Source organism: Rattus norvegicus, chromosome 2 (assembly GCF_036323735.1).
Source record: "Rattus norvegicus strain BN/NHsdMcwi chromosome 2, GRCr8, whole genome shotgun sequence".
Lineage (NCBI taxonomy): Eukaryota > Metazoa > Chordata > Mammalia > Rodentia > Muridae > Rattus > Rattus norvegicus.
Genome location: NC_086020.1, coordinates 835001 through 862019, shown reverse-complemented (window position 1 = coordinate 862019; position 27019 = coordinate 835001). Strand labels below are relative to the sequence as shown.

Sequence of the window (27019 nt, the reverse complement as noted above, 5' to 3'; positions counted from 1 at the left end):
CAGATTTAGATTTTGTTTGGATTCATGTTGTCACTTGTAGAAGTTTGGATCTGGTACTTCCTCCCAGCCCCATGCTTCCAGAAATAAGACAGAGACTCAAAATATATTAACAAATACCTTGGCCATAGAGCTAGACTCTTCTCTGACAAATTCTAACCTGCTTACTTATCCCCGCCAGCGGGGACCCAGTTATTCAGGGTCCCGAAGAGGCTTTCTACCTGTGGGCCAAAATGGGGGTGAAGAGAAGAAGGAGACCAAGCAAAAGTTCTGTTGTCAAGGTCTCGTTTATTGGGATGAACGTTACAGCTTTTAAGGCTTTCAGGTAGGGGGAGTGACCTTTGTGAAATATGAAGGAGGGGGGGAGATGAGGGTATAGGCAGTGATAGCTGGAGGCAAAGAGGTCAGGCGGTAGACGATGAGGTCAGGCGGTGGAGACACTGGGTGTTGATTCAGGAGGTAACAGGTATCTGCTAAGGGAGCTGAGGCATCCCTTGAATGTTATCTTCCTGTGCCGTAAATTCATGGGAGAGGCTTTCATTCAACAATCTTAAGACTTAATGCAGTCATCTTAGGGGTGAGTCTCTGTGGCCAAACAGCCCAGAGTTACCTAGTCACTTTGAACCATGCAGTCAAAAAGCGGCTAGGCCCAAATCCAATATGGCTCCGTGCATCTCCCCCATTTTTCTTTTAAAAAAACCATTAGGTGGAAATAGTGGTCTGAGAGAGATCAGACATGCCTCACAGAGTGCCCAGCCCGGCCATGGTGAGCCACTCTTGCAGTTAGGACTGCACCCCAATGGCTAGGAATGAACTTATGCTGTAACACACCGTTCTGGGCTATACGTGTGTGTTATTGGGGGAGAAACTGGGCAGAGGAGCATTTGACCGGCCCGCACGTTTAAACGGGGTGTAGCCACCTCTGTCTTAGGATCGACCTCTCAAACCCCAGCCTCTCTGTCATAGGACCACCTTGTCGCCCTCAACGCTCCATGTCTAGATTGGTCAAGGGTCAGAGGAAGTTGCCCGTCACTGAGGAAAGCTACATTGGATCATCTTCTCATTCCTCTTACTTGATTGAGCCCAGGGGCAAAGGAGCAGGAGCCAGATGGCATTAATATAAAAGATTGTGGAAATTGAGCCTCTCCCGATAAGTAGTGGGCACATCATCTGGTTCTCCTCAGCTGCTATGGCCATACCACCAAGGACCTAGTCAAGCCTCTCCTGTAATAAAATTTAGAATTCCCAATTGTTAGCAACTACTCCAGAAAGTTCACCCACTGTGCTTGCCTAACAATTGATTGGGGGAGGGTAGCTCCAGACACTGCAGACACAATGGCTGCAGCAGTAATGGCTGCTACAATAGCAGCAGAAATGCCAAGGTCTTTCCCAGTTCAGTTCAGGATCGGTCATTCTTCTCTGGAACAACCAGCAGGCAATGGAACGATGTCTGAGATCTGCAAAACCAGGGCAGAGTTCCCCAGTCCACAGCAGCTTCCACCAAGCAACAGTGCACAGAGGGTCGGAGCGCAGGCTGTGGTGGGACGGGACACAATGACTGCAGCAACGCCAGAATTTCTGTGATGACAAAAGATGAGTGGGAATCCTCCATATTCCTCCAAGGACACAGGAATGACTCCAGGGACCCGAACCAGGAGAGCTGAGTCTTCATGCTACCAGGATCAGTAAGTCTCACCAGCCACTCGGGCAGCTGGCACACTCCTGTAGCATCCTGTAGAAAAAACACAAAGATTCCCTCTTCCCCATATAAAATATCTGAACAGGATCATGCCAATGTGTGGATCTTTCTATTTCACCTTGGCAGAAGTATGCTTAGTTGTAGGGTGCCATAAACTCAGAGTGTTTCTTGGCATCCAAATTTTAAAATTGAAATAAAAGGAGCATATTTTAGCATACAGGGATAACTCCCCCTTTTTATTTACTAAAATATTGTTAAAATATTATTTATTAAGATAAGTCCTTGAGGATTAAATTGAGGACACTGAGCACTTGTATTTATAAATTGACTTTTATACCAAATTATTGTCTCCAGCATTACTGTTTTGGATATATAAAGAATGAGATTTTTTGACTAACTGTTCCTATGTAAGGCCTATAATCTGTCTGGTATCATTGTCCTCCCTTGTTAAGGGGTCTAGGCAATCCAGTCTGAGCTCTTAAATGGCCTATAAAGGAACAGTACTTAGTGCTCTTAACCACTAAGCCATCTCTCCAGCCCCTCACCAGCTTTATTTACCTAAACATAAGAATTAATTAGAGATGCCAAATCCTATAAATACTGTACTAGAAATCCCTGAGCCGGCAAGGTGAGGCTGGGAGTTGAAATTAAGCAAATGGAGTCTTCCTCTATTTGTGAGGGAGTGTTATCAACTCCATTATCATTTTCAAAGAGCTTGGTCTATGGTTTTGTTTAGTTGTCTGAGCCAGAGCACTGAAAGGACAGTGAGTTGTCAGACAGTCACACTGAAATCACTCACTGATTTTATGTAGAAAACCTGCCTTTAATAAAGCATTAAGTAATTGAAATCAATTGTAAACCACAAGGAGCAAATTGGCTATCAGTATATGAATTGAAAGCTTGTTTTTTTTTTTTAACATTATAAAAACAGTGGCTAAAGCCAGGAATTTAATAATCTGTGCTGAAGCAGCAGAAACTCAAGAGAATAAACAAGTGATCCAATCATACATGTAGCCTTTTCATTAGATGAACCACCTCTAACCCTAAACCTATAAATATAGGAAGCTCATTTCCTATGGGTTGCATGTACAAATTTATAGGAAATACAAAAGCATGTAAAGAGTAAAATTATCAATTTTGCCTGAAAAATTTGTATATGTAATAGGCCAAATATAAGTATTTTGTAATAACCAATTAACTGTTGTTTGGCTTTTTAAAATACTTCCATGACTGTAGCCTACAATTCTGTATTAACACAACTGAAGCTTTATCTCCAATAAGGATAACAAACAAAGACCTAAGTCCTCTGGTAAGGTGAGGTACATAGCCAACTAACATATCCTTAGTAGCTTAAAATTAGTTTTAAATACTCTTTTCTGGAGTAGTCTAACAGCTACTCCCCAAATATTAAAGCTCATTTAGAGAGCAAAAGTTTGTAGTAAAAATGTCTATATACACTTAAAGATTTAAAGTTCTAACTTCTTACATTGAAGAAGCGACAAAATTACATAATATAAGGCTATTAGCCATTCTTTTGTAAAATTTTTAATGATATCACTTTGTGGGCTCTCTAAAATTATAAGCAAGCTCACGAAATGAAAACTCACAATGGCCAGGACGTAAACAAATTGTATAAAATCAGTCCTCTAAATCTATCTTGAAATGGCAGTTGGAGTAAGCAAACTGGCTGTAATGCTCTCACAAGTTCTAAAACCTCATCAATCTTTCGTAATTCTTGTAACAATCTCTACCTGTTTGATTTTTTTTTCTTTTTTTTTTTCTTCCTGTCAAGCCAGAAGAGGAAAAGGCCTCTGGTTTCTTTATGGACCAAACTATATATCTAAAGTACAGCACTTAGCAGGTATCTGCGAAGCACAGTGGGGAACCCTGGCTGAGACTTCGGTAACAAAGGGCCTGAATAAATTAGGGAAATAACCAGGAAGGCCAGCCTAATTCTGACTCAGGTGAGAAGTACCTGGCCAGACTGCCAGTTGGGAACAAAAAGCTTCCACATGCAAGGGCAGGGCTCAGCAGGGGTCAAACCTTGTTGGAGACCCAGAAGTGTCTTGTTGTGGCTGAAAACATTCCATGAATGTAAACTTCTTGTGCGGTAAATTACAGGGAGAGGTTTTTGATCCTACAATCTAAGGCTAAGGCCAAACAGTGACAAGGCAACCAGGCCCATGTCACATGTTATCTAGAATGACTTCATCTAAATTATAATTTTAAGCCAACTTTCTGTTACCAATGTTACACCTTTTTAACCATATCTAATAACTTAAAAGCCAATAGTACATAACCAAGGCATGTAGAGCATATTTATACATTTAAAACCAATCAGAAACAAAATTGAAGTGGCTATACATGTCCAGCAGACTTAGGCTTCTAGCTACAGATGTAGGTTCCAAAAGCCAATTGAAACTGTTTTTTATTTATTGTTCTCTTCTTGAAACGAGGTAAAACCAAGTCAAGGTGTGAACGACTGGCAGATAAAGTTTTTACCATTTTTTCTTTTGAACACGAAACATAAAACATTTAAACAACGAGAAACAAAAATCACAGACATAAACTGACAGACATGAATAGCTTGGTGCACTAAGGACACACAATAGACATAGAGGGAAAAAACTAGATGGTGTCCCACCCAAAGGGACCCACATATCCTACCTATGGAACCCAGAACCAGAAATAAGCATTTCTCCAATAGGAGCCAGCAGAGAGGCAGGATGTCTCCTGCCTTTCTTCTGTTCCCAGGAGAGCCCCGAAAAGTTTTTCTATTTCTCCAAAGCATCCGTGGAGAGTCCGGGAGGACTGTTTTTCCCAAACCCATTCTCTCTCATGTCTAGGGTGTAAACTATCTCTAGTCAGGTTCCAAAGACTAAAATATAACTCTAAAAGAACGCATATGCAAAAACACTTTACCATTACCTTGTCCCTTTTTTATTACAAGTTTTACTTAAGCTAGCCCCACACTGCTTAAAATTAACCAGGGACACCTTTCATCAATAAAACAAAAAAACTTGATTAAATCCTTTTTCTTAACTCTTAATCCTCTCTCCCTGAGTGAGCGCTTGATCTCTCCTATGAAACAAGCCTCCTAAATCCATACCTTCCCCATGGCAATTAGACGACAATTATTTGACCGGTCCTTACCTCCCTCTCCAGCGATGCACGAGCAATGCGGCCTGAAGAGTCCTTGATTCCCGCTGCAGCTCTCTTATCTCCTTCGTCCTGTAGTCGGCCTCGCTTCCGGGTCCCTGTTCGGGCGCCACTTTTCCCCGCCAGTGGGGACCCAGTTATTCAGGGTCCCGAAGAGGCTTTCTACCTGTGGGCCAAAATGGGGGTGAAGAGAAGAAGGAGACCAAGCAAAAGTTCTGTTGTCAAGGTCTCGTTTATTGGGATGAACATTACAGCTTTTAAGGCTTTCAGGTAGGGGGAGTGACCTTTGTGAAATATGAAGGAGGGGGGAGATGAGGGTATAGGCAGTGATAGCTGGAGGCAAAGAGGTCAGGCGGTAGACGATGAGGTCAGGCGGTGGAGACACTGGGTGTTGATTCAGGAGGTAACAGGTATCTGCTAAGGGAGCTGAGGCATCCCTTGAATGTTATCTTCCTGTGCCGTAAATTCATGGGAGAGGCTTTCATTCAACAATCTTAAGACTTAATGCAGTCATCTTAGGGGTGAGTCTCTGTGGCCAAACAGCCCAGAGTTACCTAGTCACTTTGAACCATGCAGTCAAAAAGCGGCTAGGCCCAAATCCAATATGGCTCCGTGCACTTACTCAAATCAACATTCTGCCATGTGGCTCATTACCTGTGCTCAGGAACCACGAGGCTGTCTGGTCACATGTTCCAGGGCAAATCTCTCCAACCTGGCTATATCCCAGAATTCTTTCTGCCTCCTGGATGTCCCACCTTCTATTCTATCCTTTCCTATAGACCATAATTTTTTTAACTGAAAGGTGATATATCCATACAAATACAGAAGATACTCTCTCTACAGTCACTAGCATTCTTAAAGCCTTCAAAGAGCTAATTATTCCAATTCTACTTTTACTTCTAACGCACCAACACCAACACCAACATTCAGATGCCATCCATGGGAGGACTATTGCTTTAAAGTACTTATGTGCACCTGCTTTTCCTTTCAGTTTATTCTGGTAATAATGCCACTCCAGCTGGGGGTTAGCATCAGGATGAAAAGGTGTTCTATGTAGACCAGGCTGGCCGGGAACTCATAGAGGTTCACCTGCTAGGATTAAAAGCTTGCTCCACCAAACATGGCTCTGATGAACTGACTCAATCTAACAGCAGCAGAGTCAGTTTTCTGTGGCCTTTGATTTCTTACAATGAAAAACAGGCAACTCAGATTCCAGGTTCAGATTGTAGGAGAAGAAAATGAGACAAAAAACTACAATCAGAATTTTGTAATTCTGGTATAAGTAGGTATAAATAGGTTTAAAGAGCAGGGGGCTCAGAACAAAGCGACATATAACACACAAGCTCTCCTGCCTCACCACATAAGCCAGACAAAAGAACAGTAGACCAGAAGGTAGGTGTCCCTGGCCTAAAATCAATTCCTTTACATTCAAAAAATCCCTTTCAGAGCTGAGTCAAAACTACCTAGAACAAAAATAAAGCCTTGTTGGGAATCTAGAATTCTCTAGTATTTTCACATAAGAGAAAAACTGACTTTCAAACGAAACTGCAAATGTAGCTATATTGTCCAGAAAGAACTAAAGAAAAATGCTAAATAAATGCTTCTAATACTAGTAAGTAGTACACACATAAACCTGAAATTTCATTTGCAAAACAAACTGCCTAGTTGACTCAACTCAATGATACAGAATTATCCAAAACCCAGAAGTTAGTATGTTTACCTACATTAAGGGAGGAGTTATTTGAACAGAAGAGAAAGTCTGAAGACACAGTATCGCAGAAAAGTCCCCTTAATGAGCAATAAAAAGATATAGAAAATATCCAGAAACTCTCATCTATGTGAGATAACAGAGTCCTCAATTTAAGATACTCTTCTCTGTATATTTCAACGTACACTAAAGCACTACTATTCTAATTTCCCTATATCTGTGATAATAAAGGGTAGCCAATTTGAACAAATGAATAAATTTAATTGAGAAAAAACAAAATACTTTCCAAAGAATATATTGCTATCATTTCAGATACACACACACACACACACACACACACACACAAGACTGTCTCTTTCTCTCTCTCTCTCTCTCTCTCTCCCTCTCTCTCTCATGTATCAATTTTTTTAAACAAACAAGAATACAGATCTTTAAGATCTGTTATACTTCTTACACCCAAGAGACAAAGAAGAAAACAGTATCAACATGCCTTCCAGAGGTCTGATGTCTGGGTGCCCTCAATACTGACATATTGCCTAAACGGAAAAAAAGAGCATTCAAACCCAAACTACTTCTTCTCATTAAAAACATATTTAGTCAACTTTAAAAAATCACATTTAGGAATAATGTTGACATAATGTAGAATATATTATGGACTGCACAACACCTTAATAGATGAATTTTCATTTCTTCAGCTTTCTGATAGAATGTTAAATCACTTCTAACAATAGCATAGCATTATTTCCTATTCTACATTCTAACCTTCTTCCTTTAAGAGTATAATTTTATAAGATAAATCTTATTATACAATTTAGTTATGTGTAGTTTCACCTATTTAGCTTTGATAAACTCCATTCTGCACAACTCTACAAATTTTATTTAATGAAACAATTACAATGGCTACTACTACCCAATGTTGTTGATAAGTAATAAAACACAAGAGGTTTACAAGGAGTTAGATTAATTCTCACAACACTATAAGGAAAAATTACTATCACCCACAACTTTTATATTAGTAATATAAGTTCAACAGCTGGTGAGTGCCCAAATTGGAATTTATTTCCAGTCAGTCTGATTTCCAAGCTCTTAAATTATCATACTTGTTGTTATTAAAATCTCGTTGTAATAAAGTACCCACCACACCCATCCAAATAGAGCACAAAAAACTAACATAGTTCCACTTGGTGAGATTTAATGGGCGAAGAAGACAAGGGAAAGGGGCGAGAGAAAGAAGAGAAAATAATGAAGAGAAGAGAGAGCATGAGGGTAGAAGAAGTCTGCCTTTCATTTGGAATATGACATAACTACTCCCATGTGGAGTTGGGATTTGGACCAAAGGAATACTGGGAATGTAGGGCTGTTTCCATGTCAACAGTTACCAAATGGTGTCGCTGCTCAAGGCAATTCCTGATACCGACAATACTGCTGTTATAATTCGACATATTTCAAAAAGTAGTTCATAAAAAAAACAAAGTCTATATACACAGGGAATTGTTCTTTCATTATTAGCTGTTACTAGTTCTGCCACATTACTATTATATTTATGGAGATGAAAGCAAATATTATCTCATAAGGAAAATTACTGACTTAGAATAACCAGAGATTGTTAATAAGGATTATTATAACCCAACTATTAGGATAACATTACATTATAATAATAGTACTTCTAATAATCCCCCTGGTGTTCCAAAATATGATAGTACAGGTCCTAAAACTGCCACCCATTTCTTCTTGTCTCACGCTCTGGCCAAATCTTTCGTGCACTGTGACAGCCAATTCTGTGAAAAACTGACTCATGAAAGGCCAATGAAAGAAGAACACAGACTGGAAACAATTTCAAAAAAGTCTATTCAGTCCCAAATCAAAGTACACCTGCCTGTTAAGATAAAGGACAGAGCAAGCACTGAAGATCTAGGTAAATATATTTAAAATGCATTTTATAACATCCCTCAACAAACACCGAGAAGTCAACAAAATGATCTAAGTAATAAAAAGAAAAAACAAAACAAAGAAACAAAAAAACCCAAAAACCCCAAACCACTCTTTCTCGTCAACAAGGTGGTCAAGTAGCAGATGCCAACATGCAGATCTTCATGAAGACCCTAATGGGCAAGACCATTACTCTTGAGATTGAGTCCAGTGACACCATCAATAATGATCCGAGACAAGGAAGGCATCCCACCTACCAGCAGAGCTGATATTCGCTGGCAAACATTTGGAGGAGAGCCACACCCTGGCCAACTACAACATCCAGAAAGAGTCCACCTTGCACCTGGTGCTGCGTCTGCACAGTGGCATCATTGAGTCATCCCTTTGTCACCTTGTCCAGAATTACAATTGTGACAAGATGATCTGCCACAAGTGCTACTCATGCCTGCACACAGTGTAGTCTACAGGTACAAGAAGTTCGACCAGTCCAACAAACTGATCCCCAAAGAAGAAGGTCAAATAAGGCTGGGGCCATACCTGGCCTGTGACCCTGTGACCAAATAAAATCCATTGATTGGGGCAAAAAAAAAAAGAGGGAGAGAGGGAGAGAGAGAATATGACAAAGAAAAGTATCAAGCTCGGCACAGGACTTAAACCCTAGCATTGAGAGACAGAGGGCAGGCACATCTGTGTAAGTCTGAAGGCAGCCTGGTCTACAAAGTGAGTTCCAGGACAGCCAGGGCTATACAGAAAACCCTGACTCAAAAACAAAACAAAATTCTGACAATTAGCTTTCCTGTGTAAATCCATTATGACTCTTTAGCATATCCAACAAAAATTCATGTATTGGTGGCAAGAAAGTACACTGTTAACTATGAATACTCTATGCTGGTACAGAACACCAGACAAACCCACATTTGGAAAACAGCTGTGTAAGAAATATAGTAAGATACACATTTAAACAACTAACATAATAATCCAATAGGATTTTGTACTAAAAACTGAGATCTTACGAGTAAACTGTAGTGGTTTGGCTTGATGCTGCTTGTATATTGTTGTTCATATTGGTTCCTCAAGAGGGGTTGCCCCAACCCCACCAGCAGAGCATCATGTACTTAGGTGATGCTATGTGAACTTTCTCTCCACTTTAATAGGTCAATAAAAGGTTAGAGCCTATGATTGGGTAGTGGATAGGAAAGGTGGGACTGGAGTCTCAGGAGGCAGTGGCAAGTAGAAGGAGAAAAAGAATGAAGGAAGAAGAGAGAAGGAAGCCACTATGCACCAGAATCATGTGGCTGGGAGAAACCAGAAGTAATAAGGTGTCTTAGAATTGGAAAATAAGTTAGCATTATATTAGATATGCCCAATCTAGGCACATAACTTATAATTAAAATATTTGGATTGTGTATCTTTTACATGGGCTGTTAGGGTTGGAAATTTTAGTAACAAATTGACAAACCCATTCCTGGCTTAGAACCAAAGTAACCCGATATGGAAATCCACCCCCATCCACTGAATATTAACAACTAGGGCTTCACTCTAAACCTGCTTCAGGGTGGAAATTAAGCATGAGTCTAAAGGGTGTACAGAGAGCTAACTGAGATGCTCCCTGCCCAAGCCCCAAGCACACCTAGGCAACCAGAGGTACCACACCAGCCCTGAGCTGGGACACAAGGTCGCGCCAATGCCACAACATAGTTGGGGTTTCCTGAGTCTGAGAACTTTTCCCAATCTGTTGGTTGCCATTTTGTCCTTACAACTGTGTTTTTTGCCTTATAGAAGCTTTGCAGATTTACGAGATCCCATTTGTTGATTCTTGATCTTAGAGCATAAGTCATTGGTGTTTTCTTCAGGAAATTTTCTCCAGTGCCTATGTGTTCGAGGTTTTTCCCCACTTCTTCTTCTATAAATTTGAGTGTATCTGGTTTGATGTGGAGGTCCTTGATCCACTTGGACTTAAGCTTTGTACAAGGTGATAAGAATGGATAGATCTGCATTCTTCTACATGCTTACCTCCATTTGAAACAGCACCATTTTCTGAAAATGCTATCTTTTTTCTTTGGTTCCTTTGTCAAAAATTAAGTGACCATAGGTGTGTGGGTTCATTTCTGTGTCTTCAATTCTATTCTACTGGTCTATCTGTCTGTCTCTATACCAATACCATACAATTTTTATCACTATTGCTCTGTAATACTGCTTGAGTTCAGGGATAATGATTTCCCCGGAAGTCTTTTTATTGTTGAGGATAGTTTTAGCTACCCTGGGCTTTTTTGTTATTCCGGATGAATTTGCAAGTTGTTCTGTCTAACTCTATGAAGAATTGGCTTGGAATTTTGATGGGAATTGCATTGAATCTGAAGCAGTCATTAAAAGTCTCCCAACGAACAAGAGCCCAGGTCCAGATTGGTTCAGTGCAGAATTCTATCAGACCTTCATAGAAGACCTCATAACAATAGTATCCAAACTATTCCATGAAATTGAAAAAGGTGGAGCACTCCCGAATTCCTTCTATGAAGCCACAATTACTCTTATTCCTAAACCATACAAAGACCCAACAAGGAAAGAGAACTTCAGACCAATTTCCCTTATGAATATCAACAGAAAATACTCAATAAAATTCTTCCAAACCGAATACAGGAGCATATCAAAACAATCACCCATCATCAAAGTAGGCTTCATCCCAGGGATGCAGGGATGGTTTAACACACAAAAAACCATCAACGTAATCTACTATATAAACAAACTGAAAGATGAAAACCACATGATCATTTCATTAGAGGCTGAGAAAGACTTTGACAAAATACAACACCCCTTCGTGATAAAGTTCTTGGAAAGAACAGGAATTCAAGGCCCATACCTAAAGATAGTAAAAGCCATATACAGCAAACCAGTAGCTAGTATTAAACTAAACGGAGAGCAACTTGAAGCAATCCCACTAAAATCAGGGACTAGATAAGGCTGCCCACTCTCTCCCTACTTATTCAATATAGTTCTTGAGAGTTCAATATAGTTCCAGAGCAATCAGACAACAAAAGGAGATCCAAGGGATACAGATTGGAAAGGAAGAAGTCAAAATATCATGATTTGCAGACCATATGATTGTATACTTAAGTGATCCCAAAAGTTCCACCAGAGAACTGCAAAAGCCACTTAGGCCTGGTCTACAAATTGAGTTGCACAAGGTGAAAGAAACGTTTTCCCTTGAATCAGCACAATTTCTGTGTCCACCTCCTCCACAAAATATGACCAGAGTCTCTAGAAGTGTAGGGACAGACACCACAAGCATGTAGGATGCTGTTAAGAGGTCCAAGTCGCCCCCACCCTAATTTCCCTTTGTCTCTCTACTAACCCTCCGAGTTCCCAATGAAAATGGCCAGAGAGTCTCCTGGGATGCTCTCCAGATGCTTTTGCTGCAGGTGTCCTCACGGTCAATTTTCAAAATGACTGCTTTTTCCAAGGTTTTTCCCAAGGTACACTACTGGGGACAGCTGTTATCACTAATACATGGCTAGGATTTTAACATCCTAGTGTTTTCATTCCAGCCCTAAGAAGGTCCCATCCCTCATCTTCAATTCAGAGTTGGTTCAGTTCCAGAAAATCTTAGACCCTCACCCCTAGGCCCAGAGCAGCCAGGTCTCCCTATTCCTACCCCGACGCCACACCTCAGGCCAGCCAGGTAGAGACAAAGTCGCTCACGCACAGAGTGACCCCCAGGCACCAGGTTGGGGTGCCCAGGTGCCCCAGCCCTCACTCACCTTACATGTCTGGACCTGGATGGTGAAGGAGAAAACTAGGTAAAGGAGGAGAGCAGTGAGCCTAGCCACCATGGCTGGGAGCAAGTGCAGGGCCCCAGAGGAGGACAGCTATTCCAGGAGGGCCTGAGAGGTGGGTGGGGAGGAGGGGCCGGAGAGGGGGAGCCTATCACAGCTGTAGGACCCCACCAACAGCTAGAACCATTTGAGCAACTTGGCAGCAGTCTGGGGGTGGGACATGGGGGAGAGGGCGAAGGCGGGGCTAACACACACCCTTGGGTCGCCTGATCCGGATTGGGTGGTGTGTCTACTTGTTGCCCACAGAACCCTCCCCATCCTGCATCGCTATGGGAATGTCAGAAGCGGCCTGCGAGGATCAGAAGCCAGGGGGTGAGAAACAGCAGTGGAGATGGTGCTCAGAAATGGCCACCTGTGAGACCACCACACCCTGGCCCAGAGCTTGCGACCTTGGGCCGCACCTTCCTCCTCTACTTCAGTTCTCCCAGCTGCAAGGACCCCAGCACCTCAGCAGCGCTTGCTACTCCAGGTTGAAAGCTGCAACAAAATCCCTGCCCCAGACTAAAAGAACTGGTCTGTTTGTGTAGCTGCCTGGAACCAGGTAGAAGCTGAGGATCAGGGCAGGCAACAGGGAGGGTGAGCTCAGTCCAGAGTAAAAGCTGTAGGGAACAGTTCCAGAGGCTTGAGTTAGGGATGGCCTTAGTGAAGGGAAAGTTCACAGCTGCTCAATCTACTGAGACTAACAAGTGCACTGCAGTCTTTCCCCATGAATCTCTCTCGCTGCAAATGGAGTCCTACTCCCTGGCGGTGAGAATGTAGATACTCTCTGCTGTGACAACCAAAAACCTACTGCAGCCTGGAATTGAAAGCTCCCAATATGAGCAGGGCTGCAGCCAGCTCTCAGGACAAAGAAACACTGCTCAGGGTGGCAGCATGGAACCTGTCTATACCATCATGCTGCATAAGCTGCCCTGAGGCCACTTCAGAGCACCTCTCCTATTCCTATTTCTATGGGGTGGATACAACACATATACATATGCACAGGCAGGCAGGTAGGCAGGCATGCACAGACACACACACACACACACACACACACACACACACACACACACACACCCTAATGAAAACAATACTAAAAAGAAGAGAAATTTTCTGAGCCTTTAACAAAATCCTAATTCCCTGACTCAGGAAACCAAATCCTATATGCTTAAAGGGGAAGTTAAAACTTACTGAGAAGGGTGCTCTCTATTCAGAAAATAAGGTTCAAACAGCATCTGTCTTCAAACTACACAACAGAGCTGCGGGGGAACTCAAGTCCATCCACGACCAGAAGCCGCGCATTTCGTACCTTGAGCTGGTACTAGAAGGTCTCAGCCCCATGTCAACAGCTGCCCAGAGTAAGCCCACAGCTGCTGGATAAACCTCTGGGACACCAGTGTTTCCTCTGAACATAAATAATAACAATTACATGTTTCTATGCTTCACACAGCTCACCAAACATTCTTTCTTAAGGGCTAGGCTTTCCCACACATGAACTTGTACACATGAACACACATAAATATTTTTTTAAATAAAATTTAAAAGTATTTTTCTCCTCTAAGACTTAAAAGCTTCCAGTTGGACAATCTCCCCCTGAATGTCTTTTTCATAAGCATTCTAGCATTTAGATGTCAGCATTGACTACATTTGGCAGCTGATTAAATACCACAGATCATGTCCCTCCTGGGTTATGCTGTTACCCTCAGTTCCCAGTGACTGGTTCCATTTCATGCCTTTCTGAGCTCTTAAACAGCCACACACAACCTTTGACACTGTGACACATTGTCATCTACAAAGTTCACGATTCAAGAACCATGACCGATTGCAAAAGAAAACTCTCTGAAGGTTTTAGATCAGTTTACAGTTTTGTGCTGGGCCATAGCCCGCTCCTCAGGTTTCAGACAACTGTACATACACCCACTTTCCAATAACTGTGTGCTCTTCCTGGGCCAGGAAAACACAACCCCCAACAAAAGGCCACTCAAAAACACATCTGTAACACAAAATCCCTTTGAGGAAACTTTTGATTCGTGCCTTTAAATCTCTTTAGATAGAAAGAACTCACACTGAATATTTTAGGAGATTGTTAGAAGAATTTGAAAGTTCTAGAACGTTTAAAAGAAATCCATGCCTTTGGCTTTAACAAAAACAAATGCTCATCAAACTTCATCAAGCAGAAAAGGAGCCAGGAGGCAAAAGCTTTTTAATGAGACTTTCTGTTTTAAGTTTCTCTGTTTTCCAGCCCAGCTGTTCACTTCCCCCATCCTCCAGTTTGCTATGTTTTAAATCCTCTAAAGATTAGTAATGATGGTCTTAATTGTCTTCTGAGGAACAGACTAATGCAGGCACTCAAAACATAACATATACTAATAACAAATCCTGGCAATACGTTTATAAATGAAAATCAGAGACCTGAGGGTGAAATAAGTTGCCTTAGCATGGCCAAGATTCAAACTTGACAACAACGGTCCTACCCTAACTATTACACTATACTCTGTTAAACACAAAGTGTTTTCTTCCCTCCTGAACTATTTCTCTAAACAACTCCTGAACCTGCAGAAAATGTCCCAGTAGAACCAGATTTCTCCCCCAGTAAACACACACTTATAGCGCAGAACGGTGTGTTACAGCATAAGTTCATTCCTAGCCATTTGGGTGCTGTCCTAACTGCAAGAGTGGCTCGCCATGGCCGAGGTGGGCACTCTGTGAGGCGTGTCTTATCTCTCTCAGTCCACTACTTCCACCTAATGGTCTTTTATAAAAGAGTAACAGGGGAGATGTAGTGCCATATTGGATTTGGGCCTGACCGCTTTGTAACTGCATGGCCACAGTTAAGAAGTCATGGGATTGTTGGACAGAGGCCTCTCCCATGTATTTATGGCACAGGAAGAAAAGACCAAGTAGTAAACACCCAGTGTCTCCACTGCATGACCTCTGCTGAGCCCGGCTGATGCATGTGGAACGGACACACCTGGACCACACCTGGGTGGTGGTCAATTTACTTCTGCCTTTTACTTCCTCAGCATTTATCCTTGAGATTTAGGCTGGTCTTCTGGGATTTCTCCCTAATTAATTCAGGTCTCCTGGTAGGTCTTTTGTTACTGAAGTCATGAGCCAGGTAGTCAGGAGACAGGGTTTCCCACTGTGCTTCCCAGTTATTTTCTACCTGGAGACTTGGGTATATAAGTGGTGAATAAAGCTACAGGAGTCTCTCACTCTTCTTCCTCACTCTCACTCTTCTTCCTCACACTCACTCTTCTTGCTCACTCTCACTCTTCCTTCCGCTCTTCCTCTCTCTCTCTCTCTCTCTCTCTCTCTCTCTCTCTCTCCCTCTCCGTCTCCCTCTCTTCCTCTTCTGGCTTGACACGATAAACTGTGTGTGTGTATGTGTGTTTCTTTCATCCCGTAGGCTTTAGCCCGATTCTTGGTACTGTGTTGGTGCTGGCGCCGACATTGCACAAAATACCAAAACTCAAATTATCCCAGACTATGTAATTTCCTCAAAAGTCAACAATCAAGAATAACAGAGAATGGCTAAAAAGAGGTACTAAGATTCACTGAATCATATAACAAGATCTTTGTTCACTGGGGAAAGTATTCATCATTCTAGTCTAGGTTTCTACTGCAATGATGAAGAGAGTTGAGGTTTTCTTCAGTTCTCTATCTCTATCTCATTCTGTGCACTGTCCACTAGCCACTACCTGTACCCAAGTGTATTCATGATACTCTGCTGTACTGGCTGGACAGTACCTGATGCAGACCTGAGAAGAGATTGCCTCAATCACACAGGCCTGAAGGCAAGTCTGGGGGAGGGGCGTCTTCTTGGTTAATGATTGGTGGGAGGAAGAGCAGTTCACTATGGGTGATACCACCCTAGGGTACCATCTCTGGTTGTAAGAAATCAGGCTGAGTAAGACAGAGGAACCAAGCCAATAATAATGTTCCTCCATGGCTTCTGCTCCAGTTCCTACCTCCTTCTAGGTTCCTGTCTTGCTTTAGTTCCTGCCTTGGCTCCCCTAATGCACTGTGTGACCCAGGACAGTAAACCAAATAAACCCTCTCCTCTCCAGTCAGGTCAGTGTTCGTCCCTTCTGAGATTTGTTGTATTCAATTGCTAAGGTTTCTTTTCATTTTTTGAGACACAGTCTCATGTAGCTGATGATAACCTTGAGCTTCTATTCCTCCTGCCTCCACCTCCCAAACACTGGGATACCAGGAGTGATAATAAACCTTGTTTGTGTGGCACCAAGGTCAAAACTCTGGGCTTTGTGTCTGCAAGGCAATGTTCTATCAGCAGAGCTTCAACTCTTGCCCTCAGTTGGTGCTTATAGAAATTAGGGTTGCAAATAAAACACACCACAGAAGACAAAACTCCAGGCGAAAAAATGACTTAGCAGGGAAAGCCACTTACCTAGAGAGCTTAGAGCTATACCCAGAATCCATGGGGTAGGGGGAGAGCACAAACTCTGACAAACTGGATTCCGACCCAGACACCTCCCCACAAGCTGCCTCCAACCCCCAACTCCCACACAGTAATGTAATTTTAAAAACTGAACCCAATCAGTAAGAAGAGACCCTGGAGCCCCAGCCCATCCCACAGCAGGGTATTGCAGCTGGGAAACATCTTGAGTTTGGAAGTGGACAGCTTCAAAGCTTCAAAGAGTAAGGAAATACAAATCATGCAAGAGTGGATCTAAATAAATGCCTTCTAATGAGACATAAATCAATATCCTGGCATTTGCCACAGTGCCTGGTGGGAATCTAAACAGTTAATTTACCCTCCACACTGAGGTCGTTTATGAATGCTCACAGATAGAATTTGTCTCCTAGAGAGAAAAACTGTATCACAAAACAGAACAGACATGCTGGCCTGCCTGTGACTAATCCCTTTCCAGGAACTACTCTCTTCCCTTCCTGAATATGCATATGTTTCAGAAGAGGCCTGCAAACATGAATAATGTATGACCTCTGTTGGAGGAAGAGATTCCAGGACTAGGAAAATGTTCTTCTACTTGGAGGGGTACAGCAAAGCATCCAGAGGGAGCTAGGACCATGATCCTGAGCTACTTTCGTTTACAAATGTTGTCCTCAATGCAGGGCATGTGTGATGCAGTTTCAACCCGTAAGACAACGATACTGACAGATTCTGGAGGAAAGAAGCGTAGGAGACAGTGTTAAGTATGGAAACACTGAATGGGAGGCAAAGCCCACGCTGAAAGGGGAGGTAGCAGAGTTGTCACTCAGAGTAGTGGTAGGATAATTCTGACTTGCATTTTATGTTATTCCATTATCTGTAGTTTGTCTCATTTTATTAAGTGTGAGGCACACCAAATCTGTCAATCACTCTGGACATGTCTCACGCTGCTCCTTTCTGGCACACGCCCGTGTCTTAAAAATTGTAGTATTTCAAGCACTCAGCCCTCCTTCCAAGGGGCTCTAGGTACAACCTGGGGAGAGAGAGTGTTTAAGCTAGAGGGTAAGAGGTTAGAGGAGAAAGGATAGAGGCCAACTGCTAAGTCTGTTCTAGAGTCTAGACTACACAGACTAGGGTGAGATGGAGACCAAGACCCGGTATGGATCACAGGACAGGAGGGGACACTTGTATGTAGAACCCTTGGAAATAAGGCTGAGTGCTTGAAATACTATGATTTTTAAAGGCAAAGTCCCTGGACACCAACAGAATCTGGGAAGGACCAAGAATCACAGAGTATTAGAATGAGAATTGGTACCTGCATAGCCATAAGAAGTTGCTGTGTGTGTGCATGTGTATGCCCGTGTGTCTGTGCCTGTACGTGTGTGTGTGTGCAAAAAGCATGTGAGGAGAAAGTCGTGTTTCCCTACTGGAGCCATAAAGGCCTTCATACACGTGCTCACACACACATGCACGCACATGGACACACGCGCGCTTGCACACACACACACACATACACACACACACACACACACACACACACACACACACACACACAAACACTGTCATCCATTCACTCCGGTTCTTCACTGTCTCCTTTGATGCTTTCCAGAAATATCAAAATTGCAGGAGAGGGGCAGAGTGAGCTGTAACCGAGTGACTGATAAAAATAACCAAAATACACACAACCAGGTAACATGAAATCCAAATAAGAAACACCCTATATACTCTGCATAAGAGATTACCCCTGTATCCATACGTCAGAGCTGTATTGACTATGGCTCGGCCATTTGACTCTGACATAAGCACCTTTCATAATTTTGGTAAGACTATTGGTAAAACTGGGAAGATAGTTATACTTACCACCTATAAGTTGAGAGAGTTTTAATTAAGATAATATCTGCAAGGGTTTTATCACAATGCTCTGCAGATAAAGAGATTGGCAAATTTTTGATATGTCACTCTATCTGCCCATGATCTAGTTTGACTGAGAAGCAACTATGGGAAGCCACAAAGTAACTACTGTGAGCTAAGCTAGTATTGCAAAATACAAAGACAAAAAAGCCCACCTGAAGTCTATAGTCTCTTAGGAGCACCAACTGGACAGATACCTGCGGAATAGCCTATTGCAGCACTAGCAGAATAACCCACTGGGGAGACTAAGAAATGGATTTGTCTCTGGCAACGCTGTGGGTAAACCAGTCAGCATGATTTCTGGTGATGGTGCCAGGAGAAACCTGAGACGAATAAAAGCCTCATCTACCTCCGCCCCATTACACTACTCATAATTTAATCCTTAACAATACCTGTTTGAAAGACTGAATCATGATGCCTCCTCTCCAGAAAAGCATCCACTGAGGCAGTTAGTTATGACTGGATATTTTTATGTAGCCCCAAGAACAATGTTTTTCACAGCAAGCCCCAGTAGTTCTGCAAAAACATATAATCACTGCTGTTTCTGGTTTCTATGCCTGACAGATAGTGCAGGAAAAAGAAAGAATCTTTAAATCTTGGACAGCCTGAAGCTCCAGAGGTCCAGCTTAGCTCTTGGATTTCAACCAGCGCCTTTCTTAGAAGCCACTAAATGTTATTATCAAATGGATTCTGGGCACTAGAGATAGTGTCCCTCCTAAATGTCCTTCCAGTGCATACCACAGTCACACACTCCACATTACTCACTGGTAGAGATTCTTCACCGACTGCTCACTGTTAGTCAGGCTGAAATACAGGGCTTTTCTCTTCACATCATCTGCTTCCCCTTGGCAGAATCCCACCTTAACAGGAAGCTGCGGCTGGACAATGTAGGATTCTTTGGGGTGAGTTCCAAAAACTGAAGACCATTGGGAGGATAGAGAAAGAGGGCATAGGAATCACATTCATCGGATGCCAGAATGGCCTGGAAAGTGTTCACCTGTGGACAAAAAGGAATTGCAGACACCCTTAAACAAAGAAATAAATAAAAGAAGAAAATCAGAACACAGGTAAGGTGTTCCAACAAGGGGGCAGAGGCCAGATCCTTTTTAGGATTTCCCCATGTTGGTTTTGAACATAATCGCCTTTAGAATCCCCTCTTCAAATTACAAATATAATTTTGTAAACCATGTGTTTTTCTTAATCTTTTCTACCAATTTAGATCAATAGTTAAATAATGCATAAGTGAAACACTGGTTTAAAATCTTTAGGATTGCAGGGAAGAGGATGAAGAAGAACTAACTAACACTAAAGATATTTGAAAAAGCCATATAAAGGGCCAGAGAGACGGACAGTTAAGTGCACAGGCTGCTCTTCCAGAGGTCCTGGGTTTAATTCCCAGCACCTACTCACCCATGGTAACTCACCCCTGCTTGTAACTTCAGTTCCAGGATTTCTGACAGCCTCACACAGACATACAAGTAGGTAAAACGTCCATGAACATTAAAATACAAAAGCCATATGAAAAGCTACTTGCAAACTTACAACGAAAGTTACAAGGTGGGTAATTCTCCTTCCATTGGCTACAAGTTCTCAGAAAGTCCAGAGCTAGATGTAGGACACCTTGCTCTCAAGTTGTTGGTTGATACCAGAGTTGTCAATTCTCATTGCTCAGGGCTACCCATCAGAATGTGATGGTAAGATCCTATAGCTGATGACACCACACATGTAGGTCAAAGAACTTGAAGACATCACACAGACCTGCCTGGACAGTACTTAGCAGGAAGCTTCCACCCCTGATAGCCACCCTTTATGATGCTAGAAGATGCTATGCAGACTATTCTCACTCCACTGTGACTACTCAGGGCTACATAACAAAAGCCCTGGCAAGATGTACTCATGGGTGGGCCATAAATGGCAGGAATGTAATGAGGATCACCAATCATTTTCTGGGTGGATTCAAGGTCTGCACTACAAGAGGAAACTTTTACCTGGCATTGTAAATCTGGTCAGGAAACCATGGCAGAGAGGCTCATAAGCCCTGGGAGTGAACCATAACTACTATTTTCTTAAATGGATATATATTATCAAACTATACCAGTTACAAGCTCATAGATTAACACAGCTCTCGGTGGTCATTGGGGGAGCATCTTCATACAGTGGATGGTAGTAAATATACATTCATAACTAGTCCGAGTATTGAGAATGAACTCTCTGTGGAGAGCTCAGCCACAGAAGCTCCCACCATATCAAGTTCCCTCAAGGCTCAGGGACTATTGGAAAGAAAAGAGGTGGAAAGAGTTTAAGAGCCAAAGGTCAGAAGGAGTTGGATCCAAACAATGACATGTTCTCATGATATGGTCGTTGAACTCACAAACTCAGTGCAGTTGTTGTCCAGCAGGAGAACAAACACTCAACATTCCCGCATGGATGTGGTAGGGCACTGAAGCCCCTGCCTGCAGCTGAGAAGATTCTGTCACTTGAGAACTGCTAGGGGTGGGGTTTCTTTAGGGGTATGGTCCCTAGTGAGTGGACCATGCTGCAGTGGTGGCCCCTCACTCATGAGTAGGCTTCCCTGTATTCAAGGGATTATTCAAGTGGATATAATGAAATATACTATATCAATGTATGAAATTCTCAACAAATAACATTAAAACAGTGTATTTAAAAATGGTAAGGTTGTAAGCTTCTCCAGTCCAAACTCTTTTGAGAGTTCTGGACAAGGAACAAAATTGACTTGCTCATTCCTATACCCTCAGTTTTTATTTTGTGTCTGAATGGCTTTCACATCCATATATCATATTAGCATCCATGCATGCACCCACCCATGCATCCATCCAATCTATGCATCCATCCATCCATGCGTCCAGCAAGCCATGCATCCAGCAAGCCATGCATCCATCTATGCATCCATCTATGCATCCATGCATCCAACATCCATGCATCCATCCATGTATGCATCCATCTATCCATCCATCTATGCATCCATCCAGCATGCATCCAGCAAGCCATGCATCCATCCATCTATGCATGCATCCATCCATCCATCTAAGCAACCATCCAGCATGCATCTATCCATCCACCTATGAATCCATCCAGCATGCATCCAGTCAGCCAGCCATGCATCCATCCATCCATCCATGAATCCAACATCCGTGCATCCAGCAAGACATGCATCCATCCATCTATGCATCCACCCATTGCCTACTGCAGGCAATACTCAGTCAGGAAGCAGCTGATCAAAAGGCATCCTTACTTATTTCACAGCCAAACTCCCTTTCCCTTTCAATCTCTTTACAACGAGAATTATCTTGTCACATTGCAGATGAAGAAAGAGACCCAGGGACTTGCTTACGTTCAGGCAATGATTAATGGTGGAAGCCAGCCAGACCCAACAGCTCATCCCCTGCAATAGACAGTCATCTGAACTCTACCAAACAAGCCATACCTGGACACCTGCTCTGACCCAATCTCCCTTCCCAGGCTCAGCTCCACTAAGCCCTCTACACAGTGTTTAAGGGTCCCCACTCCTACTAAGTGCTTTAATGCTGTGTCCATATTTCCCTGCACCAAGAAAATCCTAACCAACAAGCACTGCCTCCTGGGGATCGAGGACTATGATTCCCTGTGGAACCCCTTCCATCCTTCGGCATCCACTATGTTGGATTTCCAGTAATGTATTTGGCTCCTGTTGGTTGTCTGATTTGGCTTTAGCCTCCACTCACTAATTCATCTGAATATTAATTCATCGGGGTTGGGTACCTGCTAAACCACATTATGTTTGATGCTGCAGTCAGGACAGAGCCAAAAAACTAGGCCCCAAGAGCCTGAATTATAGGAGAGAGAAACAGCCTGGACTGGAATTTTAGGAGAGTGACTGGGGACAGACATGGTGGCAGAGGCCACAGAAAAAGGAGAGTGTCCAAGACATCAGAGTTGGGTAGGGTAGCATCACAATGGCAGCCAATGAATGAAGAGAAACACTGTGGGAGCCAAAGCAGACCTAGATGAGAGTTGGAGTCTGAATTAACACCAGGGTGACTGTGCAATTACTCCCTGATATTTCATTTACTGAGTTTCAAAGGGACCTTTTCTGCCACTACCACCTTCTTTCACCAAAGAATTAGTTAAGGGATGCTCCACTGTCTCAGACTCTGTAGTTGGCTTTTCTCACTAGATCATATATGCTTTACAATTTAATAGGGAACTGGGGAGACATTTCTCTTACGAATACTCGCTTTATAAAGAAGGTGGATGACAAGAAGAAAAAGAAATCACTTATTGGTATCATTACCTCTTCATTTTGCTAAACAAGACAAACTGACACAACAAGAACCTCAAAACTGAATACAAGGAAGGAATGTGTCCTTGTGTTTTTTTCTGCCTTGTTCTAGAACATCTCAAATGTTACTTTTAACTTTCTGACAGTTAATGCTAAAGTACAGCTTTGAGGTTTGGGTAATAAGACAAAGAAATGCAGATATTAATATGGCTTCAAGAAAAAAAAAACTCTGTAGATCCTCTGTATTCTCTAAATGGAAGAGTCTGCTTACCTTCCTTGTTTTTCAAAACAAAGTTCATGAATTCAGTCCCCACATTCTACATTTGTTGCAGCTGTAGTCCTCAAGTGTGTCATCTTCGGGGCTTGACCCTCCTCAGAAAGGTCAAAACCTCTAAGTTTCCAACTCAGGTACACAAGGAACATGCATCATCCATCATCAGTCAGGGTAGGGCCAGAGGCTGCCAAAGCTTTATTTCAGTCACAACAAAGTTCAAGTAGGAGATAAAAAGCCGAACTAATAATCCCATCCTTAAATAACCAACTGTGGAGGCTCCTGGTATGGTGGCCACAATCAACTTCACAAGATACAAGAGAACCAAGGTACTAAATTTGAGAAATTCCATATGATAAGGGCTGTCTACATGAGGAGATCAGAAGGCAGTGGGGAGGAGGTCTGGGAAGAAGTGAGGAGGCTGTGATGGGAGAGCCTGACTTTTAACCTGGAGATCTGCACATGTAGTGCCTTACTTGCTCTATGTCTTTTCTGTGTCACCTTTTGGTGAAGCACTCACTTCAGATGGCGAGTTTTTAATTTCCTCATCCCCACTAAAAGAGGCAAATAACAGAGGAGAAAACAACAAAAACTTCCTTTTAATATAGTTTATGATCCCAAAGTACATTAAGGAAGAGTTGAGCTGCTTGAAATCTGCCACACATGAACCCCTTGTAAGGGCTACAGACTTCCACACAGAATCGCTAAGAGGCCACTTCATAGGCCCTGAAGAGCCCCTCCTTAGAGACCCCCTCTGTCTGACTCTTCCAAAGGGAAAGGCCCTCACATTCCCAGAGACAAGTTTTCCAAGAGTCCTCCACACCGTTTCTGAAGGTAAGCTCTCAGTTGCACTGCCAAAACCTGTACAAGAGTCATGGCCTCGCAACCTCCCCAAAGAGAAAGAGAGAGTTGCCAGCTAGGAGAGGAGCTCTCCACAGGTTGGGGAGCAGTACAAAGAGGATCAGGTCACAGTTGCCCAGCTGAAAGTTCTCCAGTTTCCTGTTCAGACAGAAAACCAAAAGGCTTCTCTAAGATATCATCCAACAAGGGTAAAACATCAACCAGCAGAATGACATCTTTAAACAAGGGATTTGTCTATTCAGCCTTACCAAAATGATAACAAAATAAGAAATGAGGTGATTCCTTCCTGGGGGACAAAGTTCAATGCTCAGTCTTCCTTAAGGACACATTCTCTGGAGGTGTAAGGCCACTGATTCTGGCCTCCAATGTTTGGTTGTATGTTACTTTTTCCCCATTCCCATGGGGACACTGATGTTTTTGGGGTATTCCAAATTCACCCCTGTACTGCAGAGTTAAGAGAATGCCTAATGCTTTCACGATGGCATAGTGTATCCTCCTTCATATGTAGTCTTCAAGGACACCTAAGCAGTTTTCTTCAACCCATTTTCATATATCTAGTTATTCTCTATCCTCTCTGTCTTCACTGACATGTGGTAAATTACACACGTATCGTTTCTGTGGACTCTAGCTCCCTAAATTAAAAGCTCCCGCTAAATCCAAAGTTCTTGCTCAACAACTGTCACCTCTGCACCAACTCAACACACACCATTCCATGTTAAAGCATCCAGGGACCAGCTGTGATGCATACTATTAGCTGTCAATCTGACTCTATCTACAACCACCCAGGAAACAGTCACCAGGCATGTCTCTGATAAAGTATCTTGATTAGATTAATTAAGGAGGGAAGACCCACTCTAAATATAGACACCACCATTCCCTGGGCTCAGGCTTGCACTGCATACAAAGAAGAAAGAAAGCTTAGAAACAACACCCATTTTTCTCTGCTTCCTGGCTACAGATACAATGTTTCCATCCTTTTCTGAAGCAACTTCCACGCTGCCATCCCTCTCCCAGGATGCAGCCCAGACTAGGGCAAGCTCTCCTACCACTCACACTCAGTTTCCATTCCTGTGGTCCTTCCAACCCAAATGAAATTCCTCATCAACAAAAACGTTCGACATACTATCTAACTGAGTTCTAGATAACACCCTCCTCCCCAGTGAGAACACAACAGCCTTCCCCTGACACCAAAAACACACAGAGCAACGACGACGACGACAACAACAACAACAACCCTAACAACACAAACAACAACAAAAAACGGTACCCATCCTTACTCAGATCTTCCGGCCATAACCTCTTTGCTCTATGAAGTGACAGTTTAAGAAATCTCATGTTAACTAAATGTACATTTGTTCATTTTAGTAATGCAGTTGCACCATGCCATTCTTGCATGCCAGGTAGAACACTCTGTCACACCCAATGTGAACATCCTGGAGGGAATGAAGAGAGCAGAAATATTTCACACTGTAAAGATATTATTCCTCTGATATCATTTCCAGTGACTAATATTAATATTACTATAACAGATGTAAGAAAACTATGTAGAGATCACAGAATCTTCCAGGCAAAGGAGATTGGTGTGTGCCAAAATCTACCTCAAAAATAAAATAAAATCTATCAAAGCAAGAGTTCAATCCCAGGGTCTTCAAAGTATTCAGAAGAGCCTTCCACAGGAGTAATTGAAAACACATCTTGTGCTCAAAACTTCATCGAATGGAACAAGTCCTGAAGCCCATTCAGCCTATGGCAATATCTGAAGAACAATATGGTTGTTTGGGAAAGTTAAAAAACAAGAAAGCTACAGAATTTTCCCTACCGAATTCCCCTACAAAAAGATAAGAAAAACAAAGGGGAAAAAACCAAAAACAGTAATTTGGAAAACCCTGCATTTAAAAAGTACTTATAAAGAGGGCCAGATTAGGCTCGAAAGGTAAATAAATCCCTTGCCTTGAAATCTGAGTTCAGTTCCAGGAACCCATGTAAAAGGAGAGAACTGGTAGTGGAAGGATCTTCTCCCAATCTCTGCAAGTGCACCCTGCTACGTGCACACATAAATCATACAAAACCACATACCATACATGTCCTACACACATACCATACACACACCCCACATATATATCATGCACACACAAGTGGCCTCAATGCAGTATTCACATACCATACAAACACACATACTCACACACAACATGCGCACACCATATGCATATAAACACACCATACAGACACACACAAGCACATACATCATGCATAAACACACATCATACACACATACCATACACAGACAAACACGTCACACACACATATTTATACACATATACAATCACACACATCATGCATATACACACATCATACACATAAACCATACACAGACACACACATCACATACAAACATGTACAAACACACACATAATGCACAAATGCGGACATACATACACATCATGAACATGCAGACACACAATTTCATATACAGCATAAACATAGATTATTTACATACACACACACCATACGTAGACATACATATTCACATGTAGCATGTAAACAAATACATACACATACATGCACACACAGAGAGAGAATAAAATGAAATAAAACAACCTTACATAAAGGAGTTCTACCACAAGATCGTTACATGGCAGGAACAACACATCGCCTTGGTTATTTCTCATGACAACCCTAAAAAGTCAGCACTACCATGTCAATCTACAGCTTAGAAAATGAAAACTGAGGGATTGTGTTTTCCAAGACCACTGCTTCAAGTGTTTTCTGCCTTGTTCCTGACTTCACAGGTAATTGGAATGTGTAATGAAAGAATTACTGTGCCTATAGGTGTTGCTCATTCATGAAGGACTTACTTAGCTAACCTTCATGAGGACTTGTGTTCAAGTCCCAGAACTGCAAAATTGAAGGAAGAGCTGGGAATATGGTTGTGTGAGGAGTTGCTATTCAAGCATAAGCACCTGAGTTTGATCCCTAGAATGA

General features: G+C 42.4%; 1 long non-coding RNA gene and 1 pseudogene across 2 annotated transcripts in view; one reads left to right on the top strand and one right to left on the bottom strand.

Moving 5' to 3' along the window:
- Positions 1-265: 265 nt before the first annotated feature.
- The window catches only part of LOC108351591 (uncharacterized), a 55723-nt gene continuing 28969 nt past the window's right edge, over positions 266-27019 (bottom strand). The window contains exons 2-4 of one of the 2 annotated variants that reach the window (XR_010063678.1): positions 19392-19623; positions 4850-5021; positions 266-1729 (exon numbers count right to left, since the gene is read on the bottom strand). This is a non-coding gene — a long non-coding RNA (uncharacterized LOC108351591). Of the gene's footprint in view, positions 5022-19391; positions 19624-27019 lie in introns of both variants that reach the window. The other variant, XR_005501446.2, reaches the window with a different exon arrangement.
- LOC134485541 (polyubiquitin-B-like) overlaps positions 7339-27019 on the top strand; it is a 583854-nt pseudogene continuing 564173 nt past the window's right edge.